This window comes from Alligator sinensis, unplaced genomic scaffold (assembly GCF_000455745.1).
Source record: "Alligator sinensis unplaced genomic scaffold, ASM45574v1 scaffold301_2, whole genome shotgun sequence".
Classification (NCBI taxonomy): Eukaryota; Metazoa; Chordata; order Crocodylia; family Alligatoridae; genus Alligator; species Alligator sinensis.
In genome coordinates this window covers 1,249,505-1,261,854 of record NW_005841874.1, presented here as the reverse complement: position 1 = coordinate 1,261,854, position 12,350 = coordinate 1,249,505, and the positions used below count along the sequence as shown (strand labels likewise).

General features: G+C 53.9%; 1 long non-coding RNA gene across 1 annotated transcript in view; it reads left to right on the top strand.

Annotated features, from left to right (window-relative positions):
• Nucleotides 1-10,353, top strand: part of LOC102381447 — a 52,089-nt gene extending 41,736 nt beyond the window's left edge. Inside the window, exons 5-6 of the long non-coding RNA XR_323057.1 lie at nt 9,460-9,722; nt 9,854-10,353. This is a non-coding gene — a long non-coding RNA (uncharacterized LOC102381447). The remainder of the gene's footprint in view (nt 1-9,459; nt 9,723-9,853) is intronic.
• The last annotated feature ends 1,997 nt before the right edge of the window (nt 10,354-12,350 follow it).

Here is a 12,350-nt window from a genome sequence, read left to right as displayed (position 1 = left end):
AAAGTGCAGTTAGCTTTGCTGATGATTTCGTCACACTGACAACTCATGTTCATCTTGGATCCACTGTGACTCCGAGATGCCTTTCTGCTTCTGTGCTGCTGAGAGGGTCACTGCCCAGCCAGTAGGTGTGCTGGATATTTTTGTGCCCTAGGTGCAGCACTCTGCACTTGTCCTTGTTGTACTGCATCCTATTGTGTGCTGCCCACTTTTCCAGCCTGTCTAGGTCCGCCTGCAATCGTTCCCTACCCTCCGGAGTGTGCCCTTCACCCCACAACTTAGTATCGTCCTCAAACTTGGACAGAGTACACTTCACACCCACATCCAAGTCACTGATGAAGGTATTGAAGAGCACAGGTCCAAGGATTGAACCCTGCGGGACCCCACTACCCACATCCTTCCAGGTCAATACCGACCCATCTACTACCACTCTCTGGGTGTGACCACTAAGCCAATTTGCCACCCACTGGACCATGTACACATCTATGTCACAGCCTCTTAATTTACTTAGGAGAATAGGATGAGATACTGTATTTGAAGGCCTCGCTAAAGTTCAAGAAAATGACATCCACCTCTACTCCTGCGTCCAAGCATTTTGTGACCCTGTCATAAAATGAAACCAGATTGGTCAGGCATGATCTACCTGCTATGAATCCATGCTGGTTGCCCTGCTGCATTATTTTTCCTGCTGGACTCCCACAGATATATGATCCTTCATAATCTGTTCAAAGACCTTTCCAAGGATGGAGGTGAGACTGACTGGCCTATAATTACTTGGATCCTCCTTCCTCCGCTTCTTGAAGACAGGGACCACATTGGCCCTTTTCCAGTCCTCTGGGACCTGACCCGAGCACCACGAGTGCTCAAACAGCCATGCCAGTGGTTCTGCTATGACACCAGCCAATTCCTTCAGTACTCTTGGATGCAGCTCATCCGGGCCTCCTGACTTGAACACATCCAGTCCATTCAAGTGACTGCACCAAGTCAGCATCAACAGTATTTGGGTTGGTGTCCCTCTGATGCCTGTCTAAGAGCCCATTAGGAGTCTTATCTCAGGAACACCGGGGCAAATACTCATTGAATAGCTCAGCCTTGTCCCCACTCTCTGTCACTAATTGCTCCTCCTTGTTCCCTAAATTGGGGAGGTGTTTTTATACATGGGTCTGCTCCCTGGAGGAAGAGGCAATGCCCACTGCTGATATGGCCCCCTGCCGCTGGTTGCCAGACTGCTGTCTAATTCTGCCCCGGTCCCTCGGCTCTTCCATTGTCTGTGGTCACTGTTCCCTTGTGCCTGTCCCAAGCCCTCCTGCCATCTCCGTCAGCCACCCCCCGTTGCTGGCTTCTCATCGCTGGGTTTCTATAGCACTGAGCCGCTTGCTCTGCAGTGTCTCGGGAGCTGGCATCCCCCATGCTTGACCAAGTCCCGTGATTCCTGGTGCCATTTAATAAAAAAATAAATAAATAAAGGAGCGGTAATGAATGAAGGACTGTGAAACCCATGTGCCGCCGGAGAATAGAAACTCTGCGCAGAATGGGAATGTTTAGGCCTCAATTAGGAAATGCAGTGTCTTCACACAAAAGAGGTTTAGCTCGGCCCCAGGAGTTCCCCTGCTCTGCACACAGACTGCTCCCTTTCAAGGCTAATCCCCTTTTTCTTTGGCGGAAGTTGGGATGCTTCACCAATGAAGTTATTCCTCTGTAAACCAGCTCGTCAGCAGCTTTCCAGACGGCCCCACCGCCGGGGCCCCGCCAGCAAATTAGTCTCTGGAAGGTAGAGGAGGAACAGAGGAGGGATTGATGAGCTGAGGGAGAACACCTGCCTCCTGCCTGCGCTGGGGCCGGCTCCCCCTTCACCCTCCAGCTCCCTCAGGAATTCTTTACATCCATGCTCAGCCGCCCAAGTCTGCCCTGTGGTTAGGCCAGAGTCCCAGGCCCCCGCCGGCATGCACGGTCCCCGCTCTGTCTCTACCACGGGAGGCTTTCCCACACCGATAGCTGCATCCCTGGCTAGGACGGGAGGGTTGGGGAATGGGAGCGTTTCATCCCCTTGAGCAGACTTGCAGGGCCTGTTTCCACCAACTTCCCACGTGATTTTTTTTTTTATTATTATTCTTATTATTTTTTATTCTTGCTTCTGGCTCTGTGTAAATGTTGTGTCCTTCTGTTACCTGGGCAACAGACTTCATGTAGTGGGCACCAGAGCATGGGCTGGGAGCGGAGAAATCGAGGCAAACGGCAGTTCTGGTTTCTGAATAAGAACAGGCTCTCCAACGGCGCCTGCCTGTGCCTGTAGGCACCTGTTAGGGCTTGGTCCATGGAGCCACACTCCTGCCCTAGCTGCATCTCGCTCCTGGGAGGATGTGCAAGCCAGGCGTTGCCAGCTGGTCCTGTCTCTTAGCAAGAAAACGCTTGTATTTCCCATGCGGTGCTTTAAGGTATGGAGAGGGGCTTGAAGGGAAGGCAGTGCAAAGTGCGTTGGGATTAGCTCAGCGCTGGGGGGAAGGAAGAGGACAGGCTATGAGGAAAGGAGCTCAGGGCGCCAGCCCCTTTGTCAGTCGGCCACAGGACAACTTCCCTGCCTCCCTCCCCAAGGAGCTGGGGGAGAGCATCCGCGTTCCTTTGTCTGCTCTTCAGTTTTGCTCTGCCCCCACGGTGCGACTCCGGCTCCCCGGTGTAACTCTGGCTGCACTATGACCTTCAGACTGGGAGGGGAGCGGCCAACTGGTGATGTCCATTCTTGTAGCAAGGACAGGTAGGTGGACTTTAAAGGATTAATGCGGGACTCTTGGAGCCTGATAAATAGTGGCATGAATTAAAGAAAAAAAAGAAAAAAAAAGAGCAGGAGCCTGAATATCATTTCCCCCAAGCATCCCGTATCCATCCCCACCGCCCATGCCCCCCTTTGCCATCTGGAGAGAATTCCAGTAGAAAGCCAGTCTGGCCTGATTTCCCAAACCAGTGCTTTAAGGCCAAGACCTTTTTCTCAAGAAGCAATCTTCTGCAGCCTACCAGAGATGGGATGGCACGAGTAGCAATGGAGTGCCTGAGGGCCTTGCTACACAGTAAATTTAGGTGGCTTCTGGAGCTCTTAACCCCTGGCTTGGCTGCACATTAACAGCTTTTAAATGGCTTAAAGGACTTGTTATTCATCTTAAAGTTACGCCACTCCAGGGCAGGATTATCTCCAATCTGCCTAATTTTATTACTGTTCCACTACTGTCTGGATGCTTTCCATAGCTATTCCGCTCAAGTTGAAGTCCTCCACTATCCTATAATGCAGTGGCCCCTCCTGACTCTGGGTGAGCGGGAATGCTGGTGCACAGTGGGGCTGGGCATGGTGCCTTGCCCCCCAGGGATGTCGGGCAGAGCGAGCACTGCGGCTCCAGTGCACCCAGCAGCCCCGATGCCTCCTGCCGTTGCCCAGACTTGTTCTGCTCCCATCGGCAGTGCTGTGGGGGGCAGGTGCCACCTGAGCACCGAAGAAAAAAGGATCGGGTCTCTTGGAGCTCCAGGGCTGCCTCCTCGAGACCAGAGAGACCCGCTGCAACTGCTACAGTGGTGGGCCTGCTCTCTGCTGGGCGGGAGCAGCAAGCGGGTCCTTCTCCTAGTCCTGCTCCTCCTCACCAAGCCTCGTGGCAAGTCACAGTTGTTCAGGAGAAGAATAGCCAAAACAGGTTTTTTGCCCTGCCACGTGACTGCTCCTCTATGTCGAACACTAAGCTGATTTAACATTTTGTTCAGCTTACAGAATAAGGTCTAACAAGGCCCTGAAACAGGCCAACAGGTAGGCTTTGTTGTAGCTGCTTTTTAAAGTTTCATGTATGCAAACTGCAGATGGTAGCCTCATCTTTCTTGTCGCCATCCTTCATCTGATGCTTACCAAGTTAGAAAGCAAGCTCTTCGGGGAAAGGACTGAAGACAACGCAGCACCTCTTGGGTGCGGCTCCAAAGGCCAGGGATGATAGCGGTCAAATCTTGGATGGTTGTCCCCCCCAGATTAGGCTATGCAGTCTTTGGAAGAGCCTTGCAGTTTCCTGGGTCTTAAGATGGGATTCCTTTCTAGGTAAAGGATGCAGCACAAGCTGCTGATCAAGAAACTGAGAGGTGTGTGCAAAGACTGGTGGTGTTAATCACAAGTAGGGCAACCCGTGAGCAGGACTACCTATATGAAGGAGTCCTGCTCTTCTACCAGGACCCATAGCAAAAACGTCAGGCTGCACTATGAGAGCTTGTTCACATGGAAGGAGAGGCAGCTCTGGCCAGATCTGGAATTTATCCCCCCTTCCATTGCAACAGTGATAAGTGGTGTCTTTTCCAAATGGACCTGGGGAATGTTGCTGCCTGCCCAACATTGGCTTATGTCCCATCCTCCAGGGGAAAACAGGAGGCAGGCAGAGACCAGGAAAGAGGGAGATGTTCTAGGAATCCAGTTCTGTATAATAGGAGGGGCAGGGTGGTTGTGGGACCCCGCTTTCCAAATGCGGCTTGTGGTGCAGAGCACAGCCAGTGCTGCGTTCTCAACGTGCGGGGGCTTTTTTAACACCTCCAAATTAAATAGGCTCGTGTGTGGGTGCTTTGGAGTTTAGAGCACACACCGCAGCCACAGCAACCCCTGCTTGTTACTCGATTAAATTTCCATTTTAACATGAAAACAGCTGGTTTCATGGTAACTCTGACTGTGTAAATAACAGTCATGCTCGCAATCCCTGATGAAAATCACATTACCCACTCCTGTACCTGGCCTTTTGTTTAACAGGGAACACGCTGACGGTGCTGGGAATGAAACCAGCCTTTCGGGCCACCTGCACCAAGGTAAGGTGTTGGACCAGAGGCCCTGGCCCCGGGTCTTCTTTCAAAGATCAGCTTCCAAAGCCTCTGGCTTTGACTGATCAGCAGGGCAACTTGTGCTATAAATGGAGGGGAACTCAAATGGCCCCAGCCTTGTCTTGCTCAACTCGTCTGGGGCATCTCTCTGCTAGGAGAGCAGGTGCAACTCAAACCTGCAACTTGGGCAGAAGGGGCTGAATTTGGGAATGGCATCTCCTGCCCCTAATCAGTACGAGCTAGCATGGGTTGGGACAGGGACAATGCCCGTGAGAGGGGCAGCTTGCAACTGCCTGAAGGAAGCCCTCCACAATGCCTTTTGTGCACCATGGATCGGAGGCCTGACATGTCACGGGGCAGGGACAACGGCCAGGCCCTGCTCAATGGTGCTTTGGTCTCAGCCCAAGAAGTAACCAACTGTCTGGGCTGCAAGCCTCAAGGAGGCTCGTTGTCTACCTCCAGTGCTCCTAGGACCCCTGCAAATGAGCCCCCCTTAACGGGGCAAAAGACTGAGGCTGCTGCAGCTTCTCATCCATGATAGCAGGGAGTCGGGAGTCAGTGCGGTGTGTGAGGATGAATTCAACGCTGTCCTAGCGGATGAGGTTGGAGGAGAGGTGGCAGTTGCTTCCTTTTACTGGAGCGGCAGGGAATGAAGGGGGACACTTCTGCAGAAGGTGGTACAAGAGCGCGTGGTCCCATAACCATAAAAGTGATGGACGGGGAGTGAGCGAACGCACAGCAGAACAAAGCAGAGCATGTGCCCAGGATTTACATTCTAACGACAACAGCCCATTGTCTGAGAACAATAAAAAATTATCTGCTAATAGGAAAAGCATCTACAAGACAAGAGATATTTAGACTTCTATGCAACTCGGCTGGTAATTTACTGCTGCAATAAAACTGTCAGTGCAGCGAGCAGGCGTCAGCCCCTTTTTGTAGCCCAGGGAGGAAAGCTTGGAGGCACCCTATGTGGAGACGGGCTATAAACGGGAGCACAGCCTGCCACGTTCTGCAGGAAGAAGGGGAATTAGGAGCTGTTTTGAAGGTCTCAAGGTGGTGGCATCAAAGGATGAAGGATAAATAGGGGGACCTCAAATTTTTTGTGTCTGCCAAGCCAAGGCTTTTCCAGCTTGAACAACGTGAATCTGAAGGCATTGGGATCAAGTAGGATGAGAAGAGAGAAGGGCTTCCTCTGTCCTTTTGTCTGGCTATTGCACCGATAGCACTGATGTGCTTAGAAGTGAGGTTGGGCAGCATGGAGGCGATGGTAGTCATCGTGGGCCTCGGGATGGCTGGGTGACCACAAGGCAACCTGCAATGCCAAAAAGTTGGCCTTTGTGGTATGCTTAAGGGAGGCTGGGTGGCGTTTTGCTTCTGGTGTAGAGTCTGAGTATCAACATCCAGCTCCAGAAGGGAAAAAAAAAATAGGTCCCTTGGTTGTAAGAGAATGAGAAAAGAGGCTGGAGAAGAGGAATGGGGTAGGACAGGGAGTCCTAAGACCATCCTGAGCAGACATGAACATCTGACCTGACCACCGAAATCCGCTGTGAAGGGGGTGCGAGAGCCACCAGGGTCGAAGAGCTGAAGGATTCTGGCTCTCAAAGCCCATCGCCCGAGTATTGATCCTGGTGCCTGGGAGCAGAAAGGTGCGGGATAGGCCTGCCATGCAAAGTAACCAGCTGGAGCTGAGCTCAGAGCGAAACTTAGGCAAGGCTTCCAAAGCGATGCAACTCAAGACCAAGCCCTTTGCAGATCTTTTCTCTGGGGTAGACGCCAGTAAGGAACTGCGAATTTAAAATGGCAGGGATTAAAAAGCACTGCTAGGTCACAACGAGGCTTGACGTAACCAAACCCACCAACATCCGTGCGTGGCCAGGGGCATGCTGCCACTGGTCTGCACAGAGAGCAGGGGTTGCAGCTGGAGATGCCTGTCTGGCCGTGCACAAGCACACACGCTGGGTCATCTCCGTATGCATCGCACCTGGAAGCATGTGACTACCAGAGAGGCAAAGATGCATTTGTATGAATGCAGGTTGCCTAAACCCCTTCTGAGTCCTGCCGAGAGGCCAGCATGGGCTCGCATGCCAGTCTGTTTGCCGGCAAGCTCTCTGCTCTCCTTTGAAAGGTCCTAAGCGCTGAGGCTGGCCCAATTAGTTTATTTAATCCCTCCTCATAAATCATTCTTTGCCATCCCCTGCAGCCTATCGGCATCATCAAAAGTGATTAGTTAATTTAAACCTTGGAGTTCACACGTTCCCTTATCTGTACCAATCTCGCTCCCCATTAAGCTCTTTCTCAGAACCGTACCTAGCTGCCTCGATGGTATCTTCACGTTCCCTTTTGAAGTGGCGATGCACTGCCAAGGCTGGTAAGGAGCAGTGCCCTGCCTGCCTGCCTTGCGGGTGATTGCACGGAGCTGGATTTTTTCCTCCCTCTAATTTGACTGTGACTCATTTGTTCAATTTTGTATTTTAGCCTCTTCTATTGGTGGCCGTTTGCTCATGTTGCTGGCTCTTGGCTTCCCCCCGAGAGCACTGAGCTGCCGACGACGGCTTCGTGAAACGGGGCAGAGGTGTCTTCCGCTTCAAACGAGGGGACAGTTTACATGGAGGCCCAGGTTGGCAACTGAGGACGATGGAAAAAAAGTCAGCACAGATTGGAAGGAGAGCCAGGAAAGGAAGGTCCCTGCCTTAGAAAAGACCTAAGTAAGCTGAATAGGTCTGGATGGAAGAGTTGAAGTCTGAGGTGGCTTCAAGGGGAAAGCTAGAGGGTAGCTGCAGGTGGAAGGACTGTTTGATGTATCCGTGTTGCTGGTTTTCGGAGGAATGGAAGGAGCCGGCTGTAGGAAGATGGGGGGGATGTAGGGCTCGAGAAGGATTTGGAGCCTGAAACCAGCACCAGGAATGACCCGCATCGGCAATGGAGCAGAGTGGCGTTCTGTAACAAGGCGCATGCAACTCGTGGGCGGGCGCATATGTTAATCGGGTGGCAAGCGGGGTACAGGCAGGAGCTGGGACACGGAAGAGCAGAGCTGGCACTTCGGCCCTGGGAACAGCTCGCGTTTCTCCTGCCATAATGCTGTGGTATTCCCCTGCTTGTCTGGCAGGGAAATCCAGGTGGATTTCCAACTCGTGGGAGCAGGGAAAGTTGGATATGAACCAGTCCGGCTCTAATGATCCCAACTGTGCCAAGCCCCAGTGCGGCGGGGAAATGCATGCCTTGCTGCTGTCCTGCAGTGTGCTGCTTTCCTCTCCTAGGTTAAGCGTCGCTCAGGCTCAAGCACGTGGGTTCCTTGATAAACAGAAGAAAGCCCTGGTGCCTCTGGCAGGTGGGAGAAGAGCTGTGGCAGCCTGCAGGTTGATGGTCTCGTTCCCGGTCCAGCCCCGACTTAGTTGGAGGACAGCGCATCCTCTTTTCCCCCTCCGCACTCAGATGCCAAGGAAGGAGGGGGTTGCTTTGCTCTTTTATTTGGTGCTTGGTTTCCCAGGGGCTGCCTGATCCCAACCTGTCCGTCTCCCAGAGGACCTACTGGGCCACTACTTGCTCCCCACCCCGGCTCTGACAGATGAGCCCTTGCAGGCCTCCCCAGCTCTTCAGAACGGAGCAGCCGAGCCTTTGAAAGGCATCCAATGCCAACAGGCAGGGCCCTGTTTGCCCAAAGAGAGAGAGAGAAAAGTCGCAGTGGTTTCCCTCTCTCTCTCCCCAGGCTCTCAACCAGTCCGACCGGGGTCTGCAGAAGGACGTGGCAGCAAAAGTTAGGCAGAGCCGTGGTGGTGCTGGGCTGTTTGCAGAGACCTTGATCAGGGGTGGGGTAGGGAAGGGTCGCTTCCACGATACTGCCTTCCATTGCAGGCTCTGCTCGGGGGCGCAGGCAGGTAGACACGGCGCACACAACTCGGCACAATTTTTTTGCAGAGCGTAGCATGCTGGAAGCCCTTCCCACCTAGCCTGTGCTTCCAGGACATGAGCTCTTTGCTTCCCCGGTGGATGGGAAGAGCAACCTTTCCACGCTGCAAAGGGGTGGGGGCTTGTGCTGGTCACGGTGTATGCAGCAGGCAGCTGAAATCCCATGCCGCGTCCCTGGCTCCTCGCTGCAGGAAATGCTGACAAATGAGAGGGAGCATTCAGGAAAGTGCCAGTGTTGATTTGAGAACTGAATGATGAGGGCAAGGTAGAGAGAAGGACCTGTCGAGCTTGGAGGGAGCCTGGCTAGTGGCTAGAGGCACAGTCTACGGATGTAACCAGGAGAGGAGGGAACGGGTGACACGGTGGGCTATAGTGTGGGTGAACTGGGTGCACAGCAAGAGGGCATGTATCTGGATCTTGAGTCTTCTGCATGCCTCGTTCTTAGGATATGATAATTAGCCGCACTGGTCAGCACCTTGCAGAACAGATGGTTGGGAAGGGTCCTGGTGGTTTAGGTGGGAGCCTGTCTGACAGCTGAGCCCCAGGGGAACGGCCCTCCGGGGAGTAGATGGGGACATTCCCAACATGAGGAAAGGAATATGCTGGTTGCAAGCTCATAGCAGCAAAGAGGCCTTAACTTCTAAACAGCAGGGAGCGGCCATGGCACAGGGTCTTGGGGGGCTGCCTTAAGGCATGTGACCTTTGAGCTTTTGGTCCCCTTCTTGATTACAGTTGTCCCCTCTTTGAGCATCTCCGGCCTGACTGATCCTGGTGAAGCTGATGGGTTTTTACCGTGGGGGCCAGCCCTTGCTTCTCTTGCTGCCATCCCTCTGTCTCCGAGTGTAAGCCCGGGGGGCACCAGGCTTGGGCTCTTCTGCGCACCTCCAGCACCTGGGACTGAGCCTTGCTCTTTCAAGAAGCAATACAGGGTGGATTCAAGCGACTTGTTTTGAACAGGCCGTGGCATGGACTGTCTGGGCAGCGCAGGTTTTTAGGTAAGCCGCTCCCCCTCGAGAAGCACTAGGAGTTGGCAAGAGGCTTGGCTTTGTTTTCAGCTGAAGCCCGAGGACGATATGGGTGGAGTGGGTCTTGTTCAACCGCTTCCCAAGTGTTGTTCTTCTGGCAGGGAGGAGACTGTTCGGTGGGAAGTCCTCCACGAAGCTGCCCGACAGTTCTCTGTCCCAGGAGGAGCGAGAATAACAGGGAGGCCCGGCTGGTATAGTGCCTTCTCCATGTGGTCCAAGCTCCTCTTCCTGGTGGCACATCGCAACCAGAGCCCTTGTGAGCCCTCGCTGCACCCCCAGCCCTCCTCTCTGCCTGCTTGCCATCAGCACCAGCATGGACGGAGCATTTGCTAGTCACCTGCAGCTGCAGAAGAAACTCCAGAAGTGTCCCCAGGACCTACCAAAATGGAAGTTGACTAGGAAAGCTCTGTGCACACCTAGGGCACTATAGGAGTCCTTAATTATGAGTAGGCAGGTCAGTTTGAGTCACCTTCCCTTTTTAGCCCAGCCACCTTGGAGGGGCCCCTTGAGGCATCCTAATTGCTAACAGGAGCCTTCCCCGTGGATGGGAATTGCCCAGGGGGATTGCAAGGGGGGGGGTGGCGTCTGTATTCCTCAGCCCAGCCCGCAGGCTCCTCCTCGCTCCAAACTCTCATCCGAGCAGGAGATGTCCCTGGGGGGGATCTGTTGCCATGTTTGGCTTTGTCATCTGATTTCTGGATTTATTGCTTCCAGGATTCTGTGGGTTTGTTAATTAAAGGAAAGACGTCTGGGTTATCTGTATTTCCATCTCTCCAGCCTCCCCCGGGTGCATCCCCAAGCAGCCTCAGCTGCCTCCAGATGAAGCAGCCCTTTGCTTTTCGAGCAAGTGAAGCTGTAGAGCCCAGCTGGGCTCGGTACATGGAGAGCCCACCTGGAGCGGAGTTGGTCTTGTTGAGCATCTTCTTATGGGAAGCCCAACTCGTCATTAAGTTCAGCAGCTTCCTTCTCTTGTCATGGGTATGGGAGACATGGCATTGGGGTGTCACCACCTCCTTGGGGCATAGTAAAGCCATTCACTTCTCTGGGCAGCACAGTGTTGAAATGCGGCATGCTGCTGTGGGCACAGTGCCTCCTGAACCATATAAATGTGACTGTTCCTGGTTAAGTAGTCCACCCCCATCACTGCACTGCTCCCGGTGCAGGAGACTGGGAGCATGGGGCAGGGCAGTGTGATCTGTCCTGGCCCTGCCTGTAGGGCTCTAGAGAGATGGGCTGTAGGACAGGGGATGTCGAGCTCTTCTGGATGAATGGCACGGGGCCAACCTCACAGGCTGGATCAGGCCCATGGACGCTCAGAACAAAAGTTAATTGGGGGACAAGCTATAATGCCCATCTCCCAGGAGCCATGGATGTGCCCTTCTCTCATCCTGGCACCCCAGCCCTGAGAGAGTTAGACCTCCGTCGATGTGGGCATCCTGCAAGGCACCGGTGCAGCTTAGAATAAATAAGGAAGGGCCTTTCTGCCTTTGCTTCCCTTGTGTAGAAGGGGTGCCCTGGGGAGAAGGTCTGGGGGGCATGAAGGAAGCAGGGTGGCAAGGGGCAGGCAGGAGAGGGAGCAGGAAGACGAGAGTGGGGCATGTGGCATCCCTTTGTCCCATCTCCACTCATGAGACAGTGCCAGGATAGTTGCAGCTCTCTTCCGAGGGAAGAGCCCCAAGACTCGGCCCCTGGTGCTAGTCCCTTCTACCTCCTTCTAGTTATCGGTGTCTTTGTCTTCCACACTTTTATCCTGTCTCATCCTCGCTGTGTACAATCCAGCCCCAAGTCCCACACCCTGGGCATAACCCTCCCTGACTCCGTCCATGCCAGCCTGCTGTCCCCTTCCCTGGAATTGGCTCTCACAATTAGTGAAAACTGCTCTTCAACCCTGACTAAACTCAGGGTCTCGTGAGGCTGCTGTGCCCTGACCCTGGGCACGTAGCTGGTGGATCATGTGAGCGAGAGATTGCGGGGAAAGGAGGGTCGGGTCCCTGTGGATCGCTTGCCCACCGGGCACCCACTGGCTGCTCTAAGCCTTCGACCACCGCTTTGTGGATACAAAGCTCTTGGGGCTGCTGAATGAAGTTGTCCTGAGGTGCCTGCGGATAACACTGCCTTCTTGATCAGCCAGATGTTATTGGGGTTAGACGCACAGAGGGTGAATGGCTCTCCGTGGGGAAGTAGGGAGAGGATTGAGCTCTGCAGAGGTGGCTTTTGGGGGGGATGCAAACAGGCTCTGGCCTCGTGCTCGGTCGGGGCTGTGCCGGCCTTTTCTCAGCGGTTCCTCGATCCCTCGGGGCAGAGGCTGGGAGGGCTTCTGACAGCATAGCTAGGGTTTTCACCACCAGTCTCTCAACTCGGCAACCACCTGGACCGGCAAGACCTTCTCAGTTCCCCCTTTCCCCCCCACCCCAGAAACCACCTGCTTTGCAAGCAGAGAACAAAGGAGCTGGCAAACAACTGACAGGCAGAGCCTCCCCTCAACTGGACACCGTTGGATCATCTCCCGTCGTCCGAGCTGATGTTTTCCTCCTGGCTTGGGCTGGGAGACATGAGCCAACGATTAGAGGATATTCCAAACATATGGAGCTGCTGCGG